The sequence below is a fragment of the Cherax quadricarinatus genome, chromosome 29, assembly GCF_038502225.1.
Source record: "Cherax quadricarinatus isolate ZL_2023a chromosome 29, ASM3850222v1, whole genome shotgun sequence".
In the NCBI taxonomy this organism is placed as follows: domain Eukaryota; kingdom Metazoa; phylum Arthropoda; class Malacostraca; order Decapoda; family Parastacidae; genus Cherax; species Cherax quadricarinatus.
Genome location: NC_091320.1, coordinates 10,882,281 through 10,902,607, shown reverse-complemented (window position 1 = coordinate 10,902,607; position 20,327 = coordinate 10,882,281). Strand labels below are relative to the sequence as shown.

The 20,327-nt window shown below is 47.0% G+C and overlaps 1 non-coding gene across 1 annotated transcript; it reads left to right on the top strand.

Annotated features, from left to right (window-relative positions):
* The first annotated feature begins 19,192 nt into the window (after window positions 1–19,192).
* Window positions 19,193–19,299, top strand: LOC128702820 (U6 spliceosomal RNA). Its single transcript, XR_008409161.2, has one exon. It is a non-coding gene; the product is annotated as a U6 spliceosomal RNA (small nuclear RNA).
* The last annotated feature ends 1,028 nt before the right edge of the window (window positions 19,300–20,327 follow it).

The following is a 20,327-nucleotide window of genomic DNA, read 5'->3' as shown; positions in this document are numbered from 1 at the left end:
AGCTATCACCATGCTGCTCAGTCTTTACTGTTATTATAAGCTATCACCATGCTGCTCAGTCTTTACTGTTATTATAAGCTATCACCATGCTGGTCAGTCTTTACTGTTATTATAAGCTATCACCATGCTGGTCAGTCTTTACTGTTATTATAAGCTATCACCATGCTGCTCAGTCTTTACTATTATAAGCTATCACCATGCTGGTCAGTCTTTACTGTTATTATAAGCTATCACCATGCTGCTCAGTCTTTACTGTTATTATAAGCTATCACCATGTTGCTCAGTCTTTACTGTTATTATAAGCTATCACCATGTTGCTCAGTCTTTACTATTATAAGCTATCACCATGCTGGTCAGTCTTTACTGTTATTATAAGCTATCACCATGTTGCTCAGTCTTTACTATTATAAGCTATCACCATGCTGGTCAGTCTTTACTGTTATTATAAGCTATCACCATGCTGCTCAGTCTTTACTGTTATTATAAGCTATCACCATGCTGCTCAGTCTTTACTGTTATTATAAGCTATCACCATGCTGGTCAGTCTTTACTGTTATTATAAGCTATCACCATGTTGCTCAGTCTTTACTGTTATTATAAGCTATCACCATGTTGCTCAGTCTTTACTGTTATTATAAGCTATCACCATGTTGCTCAGTCTTTACTGTTATTATAAGCTATCACCATGTTGCTCAGTCTTTACTATTATAAGCTATCACCATGCTGGTCAGTCTTTACTGTTATTATAAGCTATCACCATGCTGGTCAGTCTTTACTGTTATTATAAGCTATCACCATGCTGCTCAGTCTTTACTGTTATTATAAGCTATCACCATGCTGGTCAGTCTTTACTGTTATTATAAGCTATCACCATGTTGCTCAGTCTTTACTGTTATTATAAGCTATCACCATGTTGCTCAGTCTTTACTGTTATTATAAGCTATCACCATGTTGCTCAGTCTTTACTGTTATTATAAGCTATCACCATGTTGCTCAGTCTTTACTGTTATTATAAGCTATCACCATGCTGGTCAGTCTTCACTGTTATTATAAGCTATCACCATGCTGGTCAGTCTTTACTGTTATTATAAGCTATCACCATGTTGCTCAGTCTTTACTGTTATTATAAGCTATCACCATGCTGGTCAGTCTTTACTATTATAAGCTATCACCATGCTGCTCAGTCATATGTGAATATTTAACCATAAAAACTGTTTCCCGTCGGAGTCCTGAAGCCTCCCAGATCCACCTCACAAACATCATGTGACGAACCGTCGGAGTCCTGAAGCCTCCCAGATCCACCTCACAAACATCATGAGACGGACCGTCGGAGTCCTGAAGCCTCCCAGATCCACCTCACAAACATCATGAGACGGAACGTCGGAGTCCTGAAGCCTCCCAGATCCACCTCACAAACATCATGAGACGGACCGTCGGAGTCCTGAAGCCTCCGAGATCCACCTCACAAACACATCCATCTTCCTTTCGATTGTTTTTTACAATCCGCTGATATTAATTTGTTGCTAAGTATCTTGTAATTTAGTTTACTTATCCGTCAGAGAGAAAAGTTAACTCGTCGTGCGCACTTTACGCCTTCGATTGTATTTCATATAGTGTTTTCACTTGTAGTTGACGTTACACCATCACTGGTGTATATAATACACCATCAGCTGTAGTCAACCTTACAGTTTCTGTTGTGCATCTTACATCATCTTAGACTTTACACCATTTATGTCCACTTGTTAAGTATCTTACCAGAAAACCTGCAGTTTAAATGGCTTATACAAGGAACTAGTGACTTAAATCCTGCACTTGACTTGGTTCACCTGAATCGTTCTTGTATATAGGTTTTCTGGTGGCTAGTAACATCCAGTTTTCTTCTAACTGGGACGTACGACCTGATCACCTTAAACTGACCACCTGGGGGCCAACTAGTGAGGCTGGCACCCAGGTGCCAAATAAGGCAAGCGGAAATTTGTGTATGCAATAATTTCGCAAAAATAATTCTGAACTAGTCTCACTAGCTGGCACCCATAACCCCATCGCTGAAGATAATGGCATCGAGAGGCAGCTGTCAGTCTTTAAAACGGCAGACTCAGGTTCGACTCCTGATGGAGACTTCGTTTTCATTTTTCTTCATTTCGTTCGACTGAGACATATTATATATTTTATACTGAACCAATTTTTAAAAAATAACCTGAAAAAATTCAACATTATTCACATTCCCACTTCCCAAGCTCTGGTCACAGAGTTTGGGAAGTAGGAAGCATTTAGGCTTATTTAGAGAAAAAGAAGGATAACTCCAACTCCTTGGATCAAGATACATTCGTCATAATGAGCGTCTTTTCCTTATACTTAATGTATCAAATAATGTTTATTTTGCAGCATAGATGTGAACTTTATTGTCGTTGTTTGAATGTGTACTGTCAGCACTCAGTTCCAGGGAGAGTGTCAGCACTCAGTTCCAGGGAGAGTGTCAGCACTCAGTTCCAGGGAGAGTGTCAGCACTCAGTTCCAGGGAGAGTGTCAGCACTCAGTTCCAGGGAGAGTGTCAGCACTCAGTTCCAGGGAGAGTGTCAGCACTCAGTTCCAGGGAGAGTGTCAGCACTCAGTTCCAGGGAGAGTGTCAGCACTCAGTTCCAGGGAGAGTGTCAGCACTCAGTTCCAGGGAGAGTGTCAGCACTCAGTTCCAGGGAGAGTGTCAGCACTCAGTTCCAGGGAGAGTGTCAGCACTCAGTTCCAGGGAGAGTGTCAGCACTCAGTTCCAGGGAGAGTGTCAGCACTCAGTTCCAGGGAGAGTGTCAGCACTCAGTTCCAGGGAGAGTGTCAACACTCAGTTCCAGGGAGTGTCAGCACTCAGTTCCAGGGAGAGTGTCAGCACTCTTTTCCAGGGAGAGTGTCAGCACTCAGTTCCAGGGAGAGTGTCAGCACTCAGTTCCAGGAAAAGTGTCAGCACTCAGTTCCAGGAAAAGTGTCAGCACTCAGTTCCAGGAAAAGTGTCAGCACTCACTTCCAGGGAGAGTGTCAGCACTCACTTCCAGGAAAAGTGTCAGCACTCAGTTTTAGGGACAGTGTCAGCACTCAGTTCAAGGGACAGTGTCAGCACTCAGTTGCAGGGACAGTGTCAGCACTCAGTTCCAGGGACAGTGTCAGCACTCAGTTCCAGGGACAGTGTCAGCACTCAGTTCCAGGGACAGTGTCAACTCTCAGTTCTAGGAAGAGTGTCAGCACTTAGCTAGAGGGAGAGTGTCAGCACTCAGCTAGAGGGAGTGTCAGCACTCGGCTAGAGGGAGAGTGTCAGCACTCGGCTAGAGGGAGAGTGTCAGCACTCAGTTGCAGGGAAAGTGTTAGTACTCAGTTCCAGGGAGAGTGTCAGCACTCAGCTCCAGGGAGAGTGTCAACACTCAGCTCCGGGGAGAGTGTCAACACTCAGCTCCAGGGAGAGTGTCAACACTCAGCTCCAGGGAGAGTGTCAACACTCAGCTCCAGGGAGAGTGTCAGCACTCAGCTCCAGGGAGAGTGTCAGCACTCAGCTCCAGGGAGAGTGTCAGCACTCAGCTCCAGGGAGAGTGTCAGCACTCAGCTCCAGGGAGAGTGTCAGCACTCAGCTCCAGGGAGAGTGTCAGCACTCAGCTCCAGGGAGAGTGTCAGCACTCAGCTCCAGGGAGAGTGTCAACACTCAGCTCCAGGGAGAGTGTCAACACTCAGCTCCAGGGAGAGTGTCAACACTCAGCTCCAGGGAGAGTGTCAACACTCAGCTCCAGGGAGAGTGTCAACACTCAGCTCCAGGGAGAGTGTCAACACTCAGCTCCAGGGAGAGTGTCAACACTCAGCTCCAGGGAGAGTGTCAACACTCAGCTCCAGGGAGAGTGTCAACACTCAGCTCCAGGGAGAGTGTCAACACTCGGCTCCAGGGAGAGTGTCAACACTCGGCTCCAGGGAGAGTGTCAGGACTCGGCTCCAGGGAGTGTGTCAACACTCAGCTCCAGGGAGAGTGTCAGGACTCGGCTCCAGGGAGAGTGTCAGGACTCGGCTCCAAGGAGAGTGTCAGGACTCAGCTCCAGGGAGAGTGTCAGGACTCAGCTCCAGGGAGAGTGTCAAGACTCAGCTCCAGGAGGAGTGTCAGGACTCAGCTCCAGGGAGAGTGTCAACACTCAGCTCCAGGGAGAGTGTCAGCACTCAGCTCCAGGGAGAGTGTCAGCACTCAGCTCCTGGGAGAGTGTCAACACTCAGCTCCAGGGAGAGTGTCAACACTCAGCTCCAGGGAGAGTGTCAGCACTCAGCTCCAGGGAGAGTGTCAGCACTCAGCTCCAGGGAGAGTGTCAGCACTCAGCTCCAGGGAGAGTGTCAGGACTCAGCTCCAGGGAGAGTGTCAGGACTCAGCTCCAGGGAGAGTGTCAGCACTCAGCTCCAGGGAGAGTGTCAACACTCAGCTCCAGGGAGAGTGTCGGGACTCAGCTCCAGGAAGAGTGTCAGCACTCAGCTCCAGGAAGAGTGTCAGCACTCAGCTCCAGGAAGAGTGTCAGGACTCAGCTCCAGGGAGAGTGTCAACACTCAGCTCCAGGGAGAGTGTCAACACTCAGCTCCAGGAAGAGTGTCAGCACTCAGCTCCAGGAAGAGTGTCAGCACTCAGCTCCAGGAAGAGTGTCAGGACTCAGCTCCAGGGAGAGTGTCAGCACTCAGCTCCAGGGAGAGTGTCAGCACTCAGCTCCAGGGAGAGTGTCAGCACTCAGCTCCAGGGAGAGTGTCAGCACTCAGCTCCAGGGAGAGTGTCAGCACTCAGCTCCAGGGAGAGTGTCAGCACTCAGCTCCAGGGAGAGTGTCAGCACTCAGCTCCAGGGAGAGTGTCAGCACTCAGCTCCAGGGAGAGTGTCAGCACTCAGCTCCAGGGAGAGTGTCAGCACTCAGCTCCAGGGAGAGTGTCAGGACTCAGCTCCAGGGAGAGTGTCAGGACTCAGCTCCAGGGAGAGTGTCAGGACTCAGCTCCAGGGAGTGTGTCAGGACTCAGCTCCAGGGAGAGTGTCAGGACTCAGCTCCAGGGAGAGTGTCAACACTCAGCTCCAGGGAGAGTGTCAACACTCAGCTCCAGGGAGAGTGTCAACACTCAGCTCCAGGGAGAGTGTCAACACTCAGCTCCAGGGAGAGTGTCAACACTCAGCTCCAGGGAGAGTGTCAACACTCAGCTCCAGGGAGAGTGTCAACACTCAGCTCCAGGGAGAGTGTCAACACTCAGCTCCAGGGAGAGTGTCAACACTCAGCTCCAGGGAGAGTGTCAACACTCAGCTCCAGGGAGAGTGTCAACACTCAGCTCCAGGGAGAGTGTCAACACTCAGCTCCAGGGAGAGTGTCAGGACTCAGCTCCAGGGAGAGTGTCAGGACTCAGCTCCAGGGAGAGTGTCAGCACTCAGTTCCAGGGAGAGTGTCAGCACTCAGTTCCAGGGAGAGTGTCAGCACTCAGTTCCAGGGAGAGTGTCAGCACTCTTTTCCAGGGAGAGTGTCAGCACTCAGTTCCAGGGAGAGTGTCAGCACTCAGTTCCAGGAAAAGTGTCAGCACTCAGTTCCAGGAAAAGTGTCAGCACTCAGTTCCAGGAAAAGTGTCAGCACTCACTTCCAGGAAAAGTGTCAGCACTCACTTCCAGGGAGAGTGTCAGCACTCAGTTCCAGGAAAAGTGTCAGCACTCAGTTTTAGGGACAGTGTCAGCACTCAGTTCAAGGGACAGTGTCAGCACTCAGTTGCAGGGACAGTGTCAGCACTCAGTTCCAGGGACAGTGTCAGCACTCAGTTCCAGGGACAGTGTCAGCACTCAGTTCCAGGGACAGTGTCAACTCTCAGTTCTAGGAAGAGTGTCAGCACTTAGCTAGAGGGAGAGTGTCAGCACTCAGCTAGAGGGAGTGTCAGCACTCAGCTAGAGGGAGAGTGTCAGCACTCGGCTAGAGGGAGAGTGTCAGCACTCAGTTGCAGGGAAAGTGTTAGTACTCAGTTCCAGGGAGAGTGTCAGCACTCAGCTCCAGGGAGAGTGTCAACACTCAGCTCCGGGGAGAGTGTCAACACTCAGCTCCAGGGAGAGTGTCAACACTCAGCTCCAGGGAGAGTGTCAACACTCAGCTCCAGGGAGTGTGTCAGCACTCAGCTCCAGGGAGAGTGTCAGCACTCAGCTCCAGGGAGAGTGTCAGCACTCAGCTCCAGGGAGAGTGTCAGCACTCAGCTCCAGGGAGAGTGTCAGCACTCAGCTCCAGGGAGAGTGTCAACACTCAGCTCCAGGGAGAGTGTCAACACTCAGCTCCAGGGAGAGTGTCAACACTCAGCTCCAGGGAGAGTGTCAACACTCAGCTCCAGGGAGAGTGTCAACACTCAGCTCCAGGGAGAGTGTCAACACTCAGCTCCAGGGAGAGTGTCAACACTCAGCTCCAGGGAGAGTGTCAACACTCAGCTCCAGGGAGAGTGTCAACACTCAGCTCCAGGGAGAGTGTCAACACTCGGCTCCAGGGAGTGTGTCAACACTCGGCTCCAGGGAGAGTGTCAGGACTCGGCTCCAGGGAGAGTGTCAGCACTCAGCTCCAGGGAGTGTGTCAACACTCAGCTCCAGGGAGAGTGTCAGGACTCGGCTCCAAGGAGAGTGTCAGGACTCAGCTCCAGGGAGAGTGTCAGGACTCTGCTCCAGGGAGAGTGTCAAGACTCAGCTCCAGGAGGAGTGTCAGGACTCAGCTCCAGGGAGAGTGTCAACACTCAGCTCCAGGGAGAGTGTCAGCACTCAGCTCCAGGGAGAGTGTCAGCACTCAGCTCCTGGGAGAGTGTCAACACTCAGCTCCAGGGAGAGTGTCAACACTCAGCTCCAGGGAGAGTGTCAGCACTCAGCTCCAGGGAGAGTGTCAGCACTCAGCTCCAGGGAGAGTGTCAACACTCAGCTCCAGGGAGAGTGTCAGGACTCAGCTCCAGGGAGAGTGTCAGCACTCAGCTCCAGGGAGAGTGTCAACACTCAGCTCCAGGGAGAGTGTCGGGACTCAGCTCCAGGAAGAGTGTCAGCACTCAGCTCCAGGAAGAGTGTCAGCACTCAGCTCCAGGAAGAGTGTCAGCACTCAGCTCCAGGGAGAGTGTCAACACTCAGCTCCAGGGAGAGTGTCAACACTCAGCTCCAGGAAGAGTGTCAGCACTCAGCTCCAGGGAGAGTGTCAGGACTCAGCTCCAGGGAGAGTGTCAGCACTCAGCTCCAGGGAGAGTGTCAGCACTCAGCTCCAGGGAGAGTGTCAGCACTCAGCTCCAGGGAGAGTGTCAACACTCAGCTCCAGGGAGAGTGTCAGCACTCAGCTCCAGGGAGAGTGTCAGCACTCAGCTCCAGGGAGAGTGTCAGCACTCAGCTCCAGGGAGAGTGTCAGCACTCAGCTCCAGGGAGAGTGTCAGCACTCAGCTCCAGGGAGAGTGTCAGCACTCAGCTCCAGGGAGAGTGTCAGGACTCAGCTCCAGGGAGAGTGTCAGGACTCAGCTCCAGGGAGAGTGTCAGGACTCAGCTCCAGGGAGAGTGTCAGGACTCAGCTCCAGGGAGAGTGTCAGGACTCAGCTCCAGGGAGAGTGTCAACACTCAGCTCCAGGGAGAGTGTCAACACTCAGCTCCAGGGAGAGTGTCAACACTCAGCTCCAGGGAGAGTGTCAACACTCAGCTCCAGGGAGAGTGTCAGGACTCAGCTCCAGGGAGAGTCAGGACTCAGCTCCAGGGAGAGTGTCAGGACTCAGCTCCAGGGAGAGTGTCAGGACTCAGCTCCAGGGAGAGTGTCAGGACTCAGCTCCAGGGAGAGTGTCAGGACTCAGCTCCAGGGAGAGTGTCAGGACTCAGCTCCAGGGAGAGTGTCAGGACTCAGCTCCAGGGAGAGTGTCAGGACTCAGCTCCAGGGAGAGTGTCAGGACTCAGCTCCAGGGAGAGTGTCAGGACTCAGCTCCAGGGAGAGTGTCAGGACTCAGCTCCAGGGAGAGTGTCAGGACTCAGCTCCAGGGAGAGTGTCAGGACTCAGCTCCAGGGAGAGTGTCAGGACTCAGCTCCAGGGAGAGTGTCAGGACTCAGCTCCAGGGAGAGTGTCAGGACTCAGCTCCAGGGAGAGTGTCAGGACTCAGCTCCAGGGAGAGTGTCAGGACTCAGCTCCAGGGAGAGTGTCAGGACTCAGCTCCAGGGAGAGTGTCAGGACTCAGCTCCAGGGAGAGTGTCAGGACTCAGCTCCAGGGAGAGTGTCAGGACTCAGCTCCAGGGAGAGTGTCAGGACTCAGCTCCAGGGAGAGTGTCAGGACTCAGCTCCAGGGAGAGTGTCAGGACTCAGCTCCAGGGAGAGTGTCAGGACTCAGCTCCAGGGAGAGTGTCAGGACTCAGCTCCAGGGAGAGTGTCAGGACTCAGCTCCAGGGAGAGTGTCAGGACTCAGCTCCAGGGAGAGTGTCAGGACTCAGCTCCAGGGAGAGTGTCAGGACTCAGCTCCAGGGAGAGTGTCAGGACTCAGCTCCAGGGAGAGTGTCAGGACTCAGCTCCAGGGAGAGTGTCAGGACTCAGCTCCAGGGAGAGTGTCAGGACTCAGCTCCAGGGAGAGTGTCAGGACTCAGCTCCAGGGAGAGTGTCAGGACTCAGCTCCAGGGAGAGTGTCAGGACTCAGCTCCAGGGAGAGTGTCAGGACTCAGCTCCAGGGAGAGTGTCAGGACTCAGCTCCAGGGAGAGTGTCAGGACTCAGCTCCAGGGAGAGTGTCAGGACTCAGCTCCAGGGAGAGTGTCAGGACTCAGCTCCAGGGAGAGTGTCAGGACTCAGCCCCAGGGAGAGTGTCAGGACTCAGCTCCAGGGAGAGTGTCAGGAATCAGCTCCAGGGAAAGTGTCAGGACTCAGCTCCAGGGAAAGTGTCAGGACTCAGCTCCAGGGAGAGTGTCAGGACTCAGCTCCAGGGAGAGTGTCAGGACTCAGCTCCAGGGAGAGTGTCAGGACTCAGCTCCAGGGAGTGTCAGGACTCAGCTCCAGGGAGTGTCAGGACTCAGCTCCAGGGAGAGTGTCAGGACTCAGCTCCAGGGAGAGTGTCAGGACTCAGCTCCAGGGAGAGTGTCAGGACTCAGCTCCAGGGAGAGTGTCAACACTCAGCTCCAGGGAGTGTCAGGACTCAGCTCCAGGGAGAGTGTCAGGACTCAGCTCCAGGGAGAGTGTCAGGACTCAGCTCCAGGGAGAGTGTCAGGACTCAGCTCCAGGGAGAGTGTCAGGACTCAGCTCCAGGGAGAGTGTCAGGACTCAGCTCCAGGGAGAGTGTCAGGACTCAGCTCCAGGGAGAGTGTCAGCACTCAGCTCCAGGGAGAGTGTCAGGACTCAGCTCCAGGGAGAGTGTCAGCAATCAGCTCCAGGGAGAGTGTCAACACTCAGCTCCAGGGAGAGTGTCAGGACTCAGCTCCAGGGAGAGGGTCAACACTCAGCTCCAGGGAGAGTGTCAGCAATCAGCTCCAGGGAGAGTGTCAGCACTCAGCTCCAGGGAGAGTGTCAGGACTCAGCTCCAGGGAGAGGGTCAACACTCAGCTCCAGGGAGAGTGTCAGCAATCAGCTCCAGGGAGAGTGTCAGCACTCAGCTCCAGGGAGAGTGTCAGGACTCAGCTCCAGGGAGAGTGTCAGCAATCAGCTCCAGGGAGAGTGTCAACACTCAGCTCCAGGGAGAGTGTCAGGACTCAGCTCCAGGGAGAGGGTCAACACTCAGCTCCAGGGAGAGTGTCAGCACTCAGCTCCAGGGAGAGGGTCGCTTCTGTATTCTAAATAGTGAATACTTTTAATACTTGTCCAGGTTTGTGTACCCAAGTCTATACTGGGATTATATGAACATTTTTATTTTAGTGTGTAACTACACAGTGATTTATGTGGTGTGTATTTGACTGGATGGTATCTACACACACATGACCTGTGTGGACTATGTGGTGTGTGTTTGACTGTATGGTATCTACACACACATGAACTGTGTGAACTATGTGGTGTGTGTTTGACTGTATGGTATCTACACACACATGACCTGTGTGGACTATGTGGTGTGTATTTGACTGGATGGTATCTACACACACATGACCTGTATTGACTATGTGGTGTGTGTTTGACTGTATGGTATCTACACACACATGAACTGTGTGAACTATGTGGTGTGTGTTTGACTGTATGGTATCTACACACACATGACCTGTGTGGACTATGTGGTGTGTGTTTGACTGTATGGTATCTACACACACATGAACTGTGTGAACTATGTGGTGTGTGTTTGACTGTATGGTATCTACACACACATGACCTGTGTGGACTATGTGGTGTGTATTTGACTGGATGGTATCTACACACACATGACCTGTGTGGACTATGTGGCGTGTGTTTGACTGTATGGTATCTACACACACATGAACTGTGTGGACTATGTGGTGTGTGTTTGACTGTATGGTATCTACACACACATGAACTGTGTGAACTATGTGGTGTGTGTTTGACTGAATGGTATCTACACACACATGAACTGTGTGGACTATGTGGTGTGTATTTGACTGGATGGTATCTACACACACATGACCTGTGTGGACTATGTGGTGTGTATTTGACTGGATGGTATCTACACACACATGAACTGTGTGGACTATGTGGTGTGTATTTGACTGGATGGTATCTACACACACATGACCTGTGTGGACTATGTGGTGTGTATTTGACTGTATGGTATCTACACACACATGACCTGTGTGGACTGTGTGGTGTGTATTTGACTGGATGGTATCTACACACACATGAACTGTGTGGACTATGTGGTGTGTATTTGACTGTATGGTATCTACACACACATGACCTGTGTGGACTATGTGGTGTGTATTTGACTGGATGGTATCTACACACACATGAACTGTGTGGACTATGTGGTGTGTATTTGACTGTATGGTATCTACACACACATGACCTGTGTGGACTATGTGGTGTGTATTTGACTGGATGGTATCTACACACACATGAACTGTGTGGACTATGTGGTGTGTATTTGACTGTATGGTATCTACACACACATGACCTGTGTGGACTATGTGGTGTGTATTTGACTGGATGGTATCTACACACACATGAACTGTGTGGACTATGTGGTGTGTATTTGACTGGATGGTATCTACACACACATGACCTGTGTGGACTATGTGGTGTGTATTTGACTGTATGGTATCTACACACACATGACCTGTGTGGACTGTGTGGTGTGTATTTGACTGGATGGTATCTACACACACATGAACTGTGTGGACTATGTGGTGTGTATTTGACTGTATGGTATCTACACACACATGACCTGTGTGGACTATGTGGTGTGTATTTGACTGGATGGTATCTACACACACATGAACTGTGTGGACTATGTGGTGTGTATTTGACTGTATGGTATCTACACACACATGACCTGTGTGGACTATGTGGTGTGTATTTGACTGGATGGTATCTACACACACATGAACTCTGGGGACTATGTGGTGTGTATTTGACTGTATGGTATCTACACACACATGACCTGTGTGGACTATGTGGTGTGTATTTGACTGGATGGTATCTACACACACATGAACTGTGTGGACTATGTGGTGTGTATTTGACTGTATGGTATCTACACACACATGAACTGTGTGGACTATGTGGTGTGTATTTGACTGGATGGTATCTACACACACATGAACTGTGTGGACTATGTGGTGTGTATTTGACTGGATGGTATCTACACACACATGAACTGTGTGGACTATAGGTAGTGTGATAGTGAGTTAAACACCTTGATACTAGTGTGAGTTTTGAAGATTTTGTATGATGTAGTTTTTATGTGATTATTCCAGCGTTAGACTCAATTTGATTATTTTATATTTCCTGTACAGGTTGTTAGACTTATGATCATTAATTATGATCATCATTTATCTACAGTTTGATAATTTCTGTTTCAGAATGAAAATATTTTCCAACTTGTCTTCAATAAGGTACATATAACAATTTATGCTTTACTAGATTCATAAATGGCTTTAAAACAGCACTTGTGCTCATAGTTACTTCAAGTCTGTGGGAAAGTTATCTTTAAAGTTGCTGTAGCTACTGAACCCATTAAAACTGCTGTAGCTACTGAACCCATTAAAACTGTTGTAGCTACTGAACCCATTAAAACTGCTATAGCTACTGAACCCATTAAAACTGCTGTAGCTACTGAACCCATTAAAACTGCTGTAGCTACTGAACCCATTAAAACTGCTGTAGCTACTGAACCCATTAAAACTGCTGTAGCTACTGAACCCATTAAAACTGCTGTAGCTACTGAACCCATTAAAACTGCTGTAGCTACTGAACCCATTAAAACTGCTATAGCTACTGAACCCATTAAAACTGCTGTAGCTACTGAACCCATTAAAACTGCTGTAGCTACTGAACCCATTAAAACTGCTGTAGCTACTGAACCCATTGAAACTGCTGTAGCTACAGAACCTATTAAAACTGCTGTAGCTACTGAACCCATTAAAACTGCTGTAGCTACTGAACCCATTAAAACTGCTGTAGCTACAGAACCTATTAAAACTGCTGTAGCTACTGAACCTATTAAAACTGCTGTAGCTACTGAACCCATTAAAACTGCTGTAGCTACTGAACCTATTAAAACTGCTGTAGCTACTGAACCCATTAAAACTGCTGTAGCTACTGAACCCATTAAAACTGCTGTAGCTACTGAACCTATTAAAACTGCTGTAGCTACTGAACCCATTAAAACTGCTGTAGCTACTGAACCCATTAAAACTGCTGTAGCTACTGAACCCATTAAAACTGCTGTAGCTACTGAACCCATTAAAACTGCTGTAAGCTACTGAACCCATTAAAACTGCTGTAGCTACTGAACCTATTAAAACTGCTGTAGCTACTGAACCTATTAAAACTGCTGTAGCTACTGAACCTATTAAAACTGCTGTAGCTACTGAACCTATTAAAACTGCTGTAGCTACTGAACCCATTAAAACTGCTGTAGCTACTGAACCCATTAAAACTGTTGTAGCTACTGAACCCATTAAAACTGCTGTAGCTACTGAACCCATTAAAACTGCTGTAGCTACTGAACCTATTAAAACTGCTGTAGCTACTGAACCCATTAAAACTGCTGTAGCTACTGAACCTATTAAAACTGCTGTAGCTACTGAACCCATTAAAGCTGCTGTAGCTACAGAACCTATTAAAACTGCTGTAGCTACTGAACCTATTAAAACTGCTGTAGCTACTGAACCCATTAAAACTGCTGTAGATACTGAACCTATTAAAACTGCTGTAGCTACTGAACCCATTAAAACTGCTGTAGCTACTGAACCCATTAAAACTGTTGTAGCTACTGAACCCATTAAAACTGCTGTAGCTACTGAACCTATTAAAACTGCTGTAGCTACTGAACCTATTAAAACTGCTGTAGCTACTGAACCCATTAAAACTGCTGTAGCTACTGAACCTATTAAAACTGCTGTAGCTACTGAACCCATTAAAGCTGCTGTAGCTACAGAACCTATTAAAACTGCTGTAGCTACTGAACCTATTAAAACTGCTGTAGCTACTGAACCCATTAAAACTGCTGTAGATACTGAACCTATTAAAACTGCTGTAGCTACTGAACCCATTAAAACTGCTGTAGCTACTGAACCTATTAAAACTGCTGTAGCTACTGAACCCATTAAAACTGCTGTAGCTACTGAACCCATTAAAACTGCTGTAGCTACTGAACCCATTAAAACTGCTGTAGCTACTGAACCCATTAAAACTGCTGTAGCTACTGAACCTATTAAAACTGCTGTAGCTACTGAACCCATTAAAACTGCTGTAGCTACTGAACCCATTAAAACTGCTGTAGCTACTGAACCAATTAAAACTGCTGTAGCTACTGAACCCATTAAAACTGCTGTAGCTACTGAACCCATTAAAACTGCTGTAGCTACTGAACCCATTAAAACTGCTGTAGCTACTGAACCCATTAAAACTGCTGTAGCTACTGAACCCATTAAAACTGCTGTAGCTACTGAACCCATTAAAACTGCTGTAGCTACTGAACCCATTAAAACTGCTGTAGCTACTGAACCCATTAAAACTGCTGTAGCTACTGAACCCATTAAAACTGCTGTAACTACTGAACCCATTAAAACTGCTGTAGCTACTGAACCTATTAAAACTGCTGTAGCTACTGAACCCATTAAAACTGTTGTAGCTACTGAACCCATTAAAACTGCTGTAGCTACTGAACCCACTTAAAACTGCTGTAGATACCGAACCCATTTTAAGCTGCCATTTAACGCTCCTACCTACAGTCTTTCCCTTACTCTCACCCTCTCTCCCTCTCTTCCCTTTCCCTCTCCCTCCCTCTCTTCCCTTTCCCTCTCCCTCCCACTCTTCCCTTCCCCTCTCCCTCCCACTCTTCCCTTCCCCTCTCCCTCCCACTCTTCCCTTCCCACACTGTGAAGGTTTACTCAGCCCTGTAACAACTTCAGTAAGCATTACCAAGGCTGGCCCCTCCTCAGGAAAATTAATAAATAGAAAAAAATAATAACAGTCAAATATAAACACTATTATTTAGAAATGAAAATATAAAACAATTAAATATGAATTTTTATCCTGCTTGAAAGAGAAATGAAAAATGAAATCTAAAAATATCTGAATTCAAAGCTATGTACAGTTAGACTGTGGTGTCTGATGTTGTTGACACCACGTGTTGCAGAAATTGTAGCCGTTGCTGATGGGGGGGGGTCACAGATGTTGAGTGACAACCCAACGACTAGTTCTTCACAGAGTCTCTAGCCTTTAATAGTCTAAGATGATAGGAATGCAGGTCTTTCACCACTGCAAAGATGAGAGGTAGTTGCCTGGGGTTGGTTACACTTATCAGGTACGTAGATAAAATGGTGACGTCTCAGAACTCATGTGAAGTTCATCTCCTTCAACACTGTTTCTTTGGTTGCCAGATGACCCAAGCTGACATTCCAGGCTAGAAAGAGACAAAGGTTACCCACTGCCTAAGAAATCACTCTCCATGATAAGTAAAGTATTTAAAAACATGGTGATTATCTAAAAGCACATGGAAATCAAGGCAGAATGAACTAAGTCTTAAAAATGGGTTAAAAGTGAAACTTTTAATCAATATATCCATTAAAAAACAGGAGCAGAGGCTTTTACTTAGTTGTGCTGGGAGCTGTGAGTCAAGTGATTACCATCTGGTCAGAGCCCTACACATCACCTTTTGGGGTGGAGAAAGGAGGGGGGGATAGCGGGAGCTACACACTGACCCTACCTTAACAAGCAGACTGGCAATCAAACTATCGTCACCATATACTCGCTCGCTACTCCTATCTGTTGAACTTTTCCCTCACACTCCCCCATACCAAGACTTATAGTCAAAGAGTATAAGAAGAATAGGCGAGAAAAAAGTTCTCACACGTGGAAGTCGCGTAAGGCACCAAATCTTCTACAGACTGTCACGACTTAACCAGTCAGAGAAATAATTGGATGAACCATTGATATACAAAATATGAAACTTAAAAGCTTGGAGTGCCAATGTCCACCTCAAGAGGCGACTGCTGATTCCCTTAAAAGTTTCTAGGTATATCAAAGGTTTGTGATCCGTCTCCAAGATGAATTCTTTTCCCAGTAAATAAAATTTAAGCTTGGAGATGCCCCACACAAGGGCTAAACTTTCCTTTTCTATGGTAGGGTGTACCATCATGGTACTGTAGTAACACTGCACCTAAGCCGGTATTGGAGGGATCAGTTCTTAAACAAAATGGTTTATTAATATTTGGAATCTTAAGTATAGGGTCTTTTGAGATGTTTTTAATCTCATTAAACTTTTCCCGAGCTACGTCGGAAAGTTCAAGAGGTTCCTTTACAGACTTTTTAAGGTAGTCAGATAAGATGCCTGTAAGATCGGTAATGATGGGGATAAACCGTGCATAAAAATTTACAGAACCAAGAAAGCTACGCATGAGCTTCTTGGTTTTGGGGAATTTAAACTTTAATAAAGCTTTGATCTTACTGGGGAGAGGCTGCAAAGAGGTATTGGAAAGAATCAATCCGAGATATCTAATCTTGTTATACCCAAGGAAGCATTTCTTCGGCTTGGCAGTGAGGCCAGAGCAAGTCAATAGCAAGTCTATATGAATTGTCTTCCTTCTTAACCATGACTACTGGTGAGCAATATGCAGATACTGAAGGTTCAATGATCTTTAGTTTTAATAATCTACCTATCGGTCAAATGCATCCCTAAGGTGAACTGGAACTGGGTATAATTTCCGTTTGATAGGACTGTCCGTGACTAAGTCAATCTTATGGACTACCGTGGAGGTGACACCTGGAATATCCGTAAAAACATCTGAGAATTTACTCACACCTTGAAGTAGTTCATGTTTCTTATGGTCATCCAAAGACTCATTGATATTAATGTTTGTCGCACCTGACTGGTCAAGAGTCACCAAGTCATACTCTACGTTAGAGGTGTCACTTACACACACATTACACTCCTCAGTTGTCTTCTCAAGTGCGTGTGGAAAAACTAAATCAAAGTCATTCAAGCAGTTAACCGAATTTCTTCGGTAATATTTCTTAAGAACGTTGATATGATAAAGCTTAGGCTTCCCCTTGACTTCTATGAGGTAATCAACTTTCCCACAAATTTTCAGTACCTTATACGGACCTTTCCAAGCTACTAATAACTTGACTTTATTGCTAAAAGTACCAGAACTTCATCCCCTACTTTAAAACTTCTCCTCTGACTTTTAGTATCAAAATAGGTTTTGTATTGGTCCATTGATAAGCTTAAGTTTTTCGAAACTATGTCAGAGGTCTCCTCAGGATCTAAGGTCAAGGAGAAACTGGTAAGAAGACTGAACCTTAGCATTCACCTCCTCATTAGTCCCTAAGTCATGAAGGATGGACAATGGGCCTCTGGCCTGTCTACCATAGAGAAGTCCAAAAGAGTCACTGGGAACTTCCCTCATGGCAAACAAAGCACAGGGTAGGTAACGATGCCACTCCTTAGGTTTAAGGGAGCAACGTTTCCTTAAAATGGACTTGAGAACCGAATGCTGGCGCTCAATCCTCCCATTACAGCTGGGAGAAGTTGGTAGAGATGTTGCATTAAGTCAGATGTGAATTGTGTCCCACGGTCAGACAAAATTTCTCTAGCCATGCCAACTCTAGAGAAGATGGACAAAGTGCTTCAGCCACCTCTGTAGTTGTTATGGATTTTAAGGGTACAGCTTCAGGGAAACTCGAAGCATAATCAACTAATGTTAAAATATATCTATGTCCCCCAGATGAAAGTGGTGATAAAGGACCAACGATGTCAATAGCTACTCTTTCAAACGGTACCGTAAAGATTGGCATTTTGACCATAGGTACTCGCCTGGTACCTCGGGAGGATGACAGTTGGCAAACTTTACACGGTCTACAATATGTAGTGATAACTGAAGACATTTTGGGCCAAAAATAGGTTTCCCTAATTTTATTTAAGGTTTCCCGATGCGAAAAATGTCCGGCCACTGGCAGGTCATGAGCCATTTTAAGAACAGTTTCTCTGCATTGGCTTGGAACAACTCAGATGGAATAGTCTATCTCATCTGAATTTAATTTGAATACTGATTTATACAAGATACCTCTTATATATTCAAATTTATATGAAAAGTTTTTCCTTTGGATAACTTGATTTTGTCTAGCGGCATTATGGCAATTCTGAAGAGAAGGCCAATTACATTGTAAATTGACAAAGGAGTCCTTCGATATGTCTAAAGGCTTAAAGTCAGGGAAAATCAAAGGATGGACAGTAGGAGAAGCCTGGGCTTTGGTCTGAGCCCTAGTCAAGACATTTATAGTATCGGAGGCGATATCCTCACTTTCATCTAACAAGTGAACCGGTGATCCTACAACCTCGCTTTCGAGAGTAGTATCACTGGTTTCTAACCCCACATGAATATCACAAGACACTGCCTCATCTGAACTGTCGAGGGGCTTTTCTGACTTTACAGGAAGAGGAACTGACAAACTTATGTCCATCTTTGGTGATGAAAGGTCAACCTCAGAAGGAATTATTATTATTATAATAATCAAAAAGAAGCGCTAAGCCACAAGGGCTATACAGCACCTCAGAAGGAAGAATGGCACCTTTTACATTACCTATTAGTACGGAACAAGAAGTGATGGGAGCTAGTACGGCTTCAGACCAACCTGTGAACCATTTAGACCTAATGTAACAACGGATGGTAGGAAAAATGTCTGTACGGCCCAAGTAGTCAGAAAGTAGAGCAGAGGAATGAGTTTCTTTAAGGTTAGGGAACAGCTTATCAGAAATTACTATACATGTGCATCCAGTGTCTCGTAAAATGGTAGATACATTAAGTCCATTAACTGTTCCTGAACAGAAGGGTGCTTGGTCATTACAGTCTTTAAAACATCTTCCAACTTTTTGCAGTTTCTTAGGACAATCGGGACGTTTATGTCCCTTAACACCACATAAATGACAAACAGGAATAAAAGAAGTTAGTTTACTTTCCACTAGAGGCTTTGATTTCTTAAGATCTGGTGAACCCTTGCCCTTAGTGTTCGATCCCTTTAGGTCTTTATAGGAATTGTGAACCTCAGCATACAAGTCAGCGGCCTCAGCAACTTCATCAGCTTTAATCAGGTTACGTTCTCTAATGAATGTTCTTATCTGGTGAGGAAGAGCTGTCAGGAACTGGTCAGCAACCATGAAGTCTCTAAGAGATTCATAACTGTGATCAATTCCTGAACTCTCTGTCCATAAGTCGAACAAACGAAAGAGTGTTACCTGTAACTGCTGAAAGTTCTGGCCAGGCTGTAAGGTGGCATACCTGAAATCTTTCCTATAAGAATTTGTGGTTTTTTTGGTATGCTTTAAGGATTACCGTCTTCAGTAGGTTATAATTGCATATGATATCCTGCGACAAAGTTGCATAGATATTCAAAGCTGTACCAGAAAATAACATTCCTAACCTGGTAGCCTAGGTGTCAGCTGGCCATTCACAGAGGGTAGCGGTATTTTCAAACCTGATAATGTATGAAGTTATGTCTTCCCCCTCTGTGAAGGGAGGTAAATTAGGTGTTGGAATATGTGGACTAGCTGCATGATGTTCAATTACTCCTTCCTCTAACTGCTGTTGTGTAAAAGTTAACTTTTTATACGTACTTGCTTCGGCAGTACATATACTAAAATTGGAACGATACAGAGAAGATTAGCATGGCCCCTGCGCAAGGATGACACGCAAAATCGTGAAGCGTTCCACATTTTGGATTGTCCTCTTCGCTTTCGGGCTGAGTGGACGCACTGCGCAAACAGCTCTTGCTTTCTCTGGTGCGCAACTTCCTGTTTTCACCAAGATGGCTGCCAGCTACCGCAGGAGGAGCAACACCGTGTGTGTTGACCTTGTTAAAGGGGCAATTTACCCTACGAATGCCTCTGTTTTATTACCAACGATTATACGGGACACGTTTGGCATTGAAGTTGAAGACTTATACGGAATAGCTCTTAATGGATCATCACGAATCTTCATAAAGTTTTGCACAGTGGAGGCATATGAAAGGACGGTGACTCAGTACCAGGAGAAGAACATCACCGTATCATCTGGTCTGGAGGTACGCCTGCGGGATGCCTCAAAATACTACACCTGGGTGAGGATCCGCAACGTTCCTTTCGAGGCAGACGATGTAGATATCAGAGAGACATTTCAAAGATATGGTGAGGTGCATGATATAACTTTAGTTCGATGGACGGAGGGAATCTATGAAGGGTTGCCGGCTGGATCTTACACCGTCAAGATGTCTTTAAGAAGACCTATTCCATCGTATGTTGTCCTGGAGGATTTTAGGACACAGCTGTACGTGACCTACGCGGGACAACGAAAGACGTGTCGTCTGTGCGGCGCTTTTGACCACATGGCGGCCGGATGTGGTAGAGCAGCAGCGCCGCGGCCTTGGGAGCGGCAAGTAGCCACGGAGTCTCAGGCGGAACCTCTGCCGAAGAATTTGAGTGCAGCAGGCAAAGGTAATTGGGCGGACGAAGTGGAGGGCCTGTTAGAGAATTGTGTGACACTACCAGTGGCTTCGGATACTCCCCCGCAAACGGGCCCGGGAGTTGAGCAGCAGCCTGTGGGGGTGGGAGAGACCGGTGATCCACAGGAGTTATCTACGCCCCTACAGGAGATGATTAAGTCTTTCCTGGACGTGCCTGCGGAGGAGAACCCAGCTACAGACAGGAGAATTCTGACGGTTGAGAAGGACTTGATTGAGCAGATTCCAGAGCCTCTGGGGTCAGAGCCTG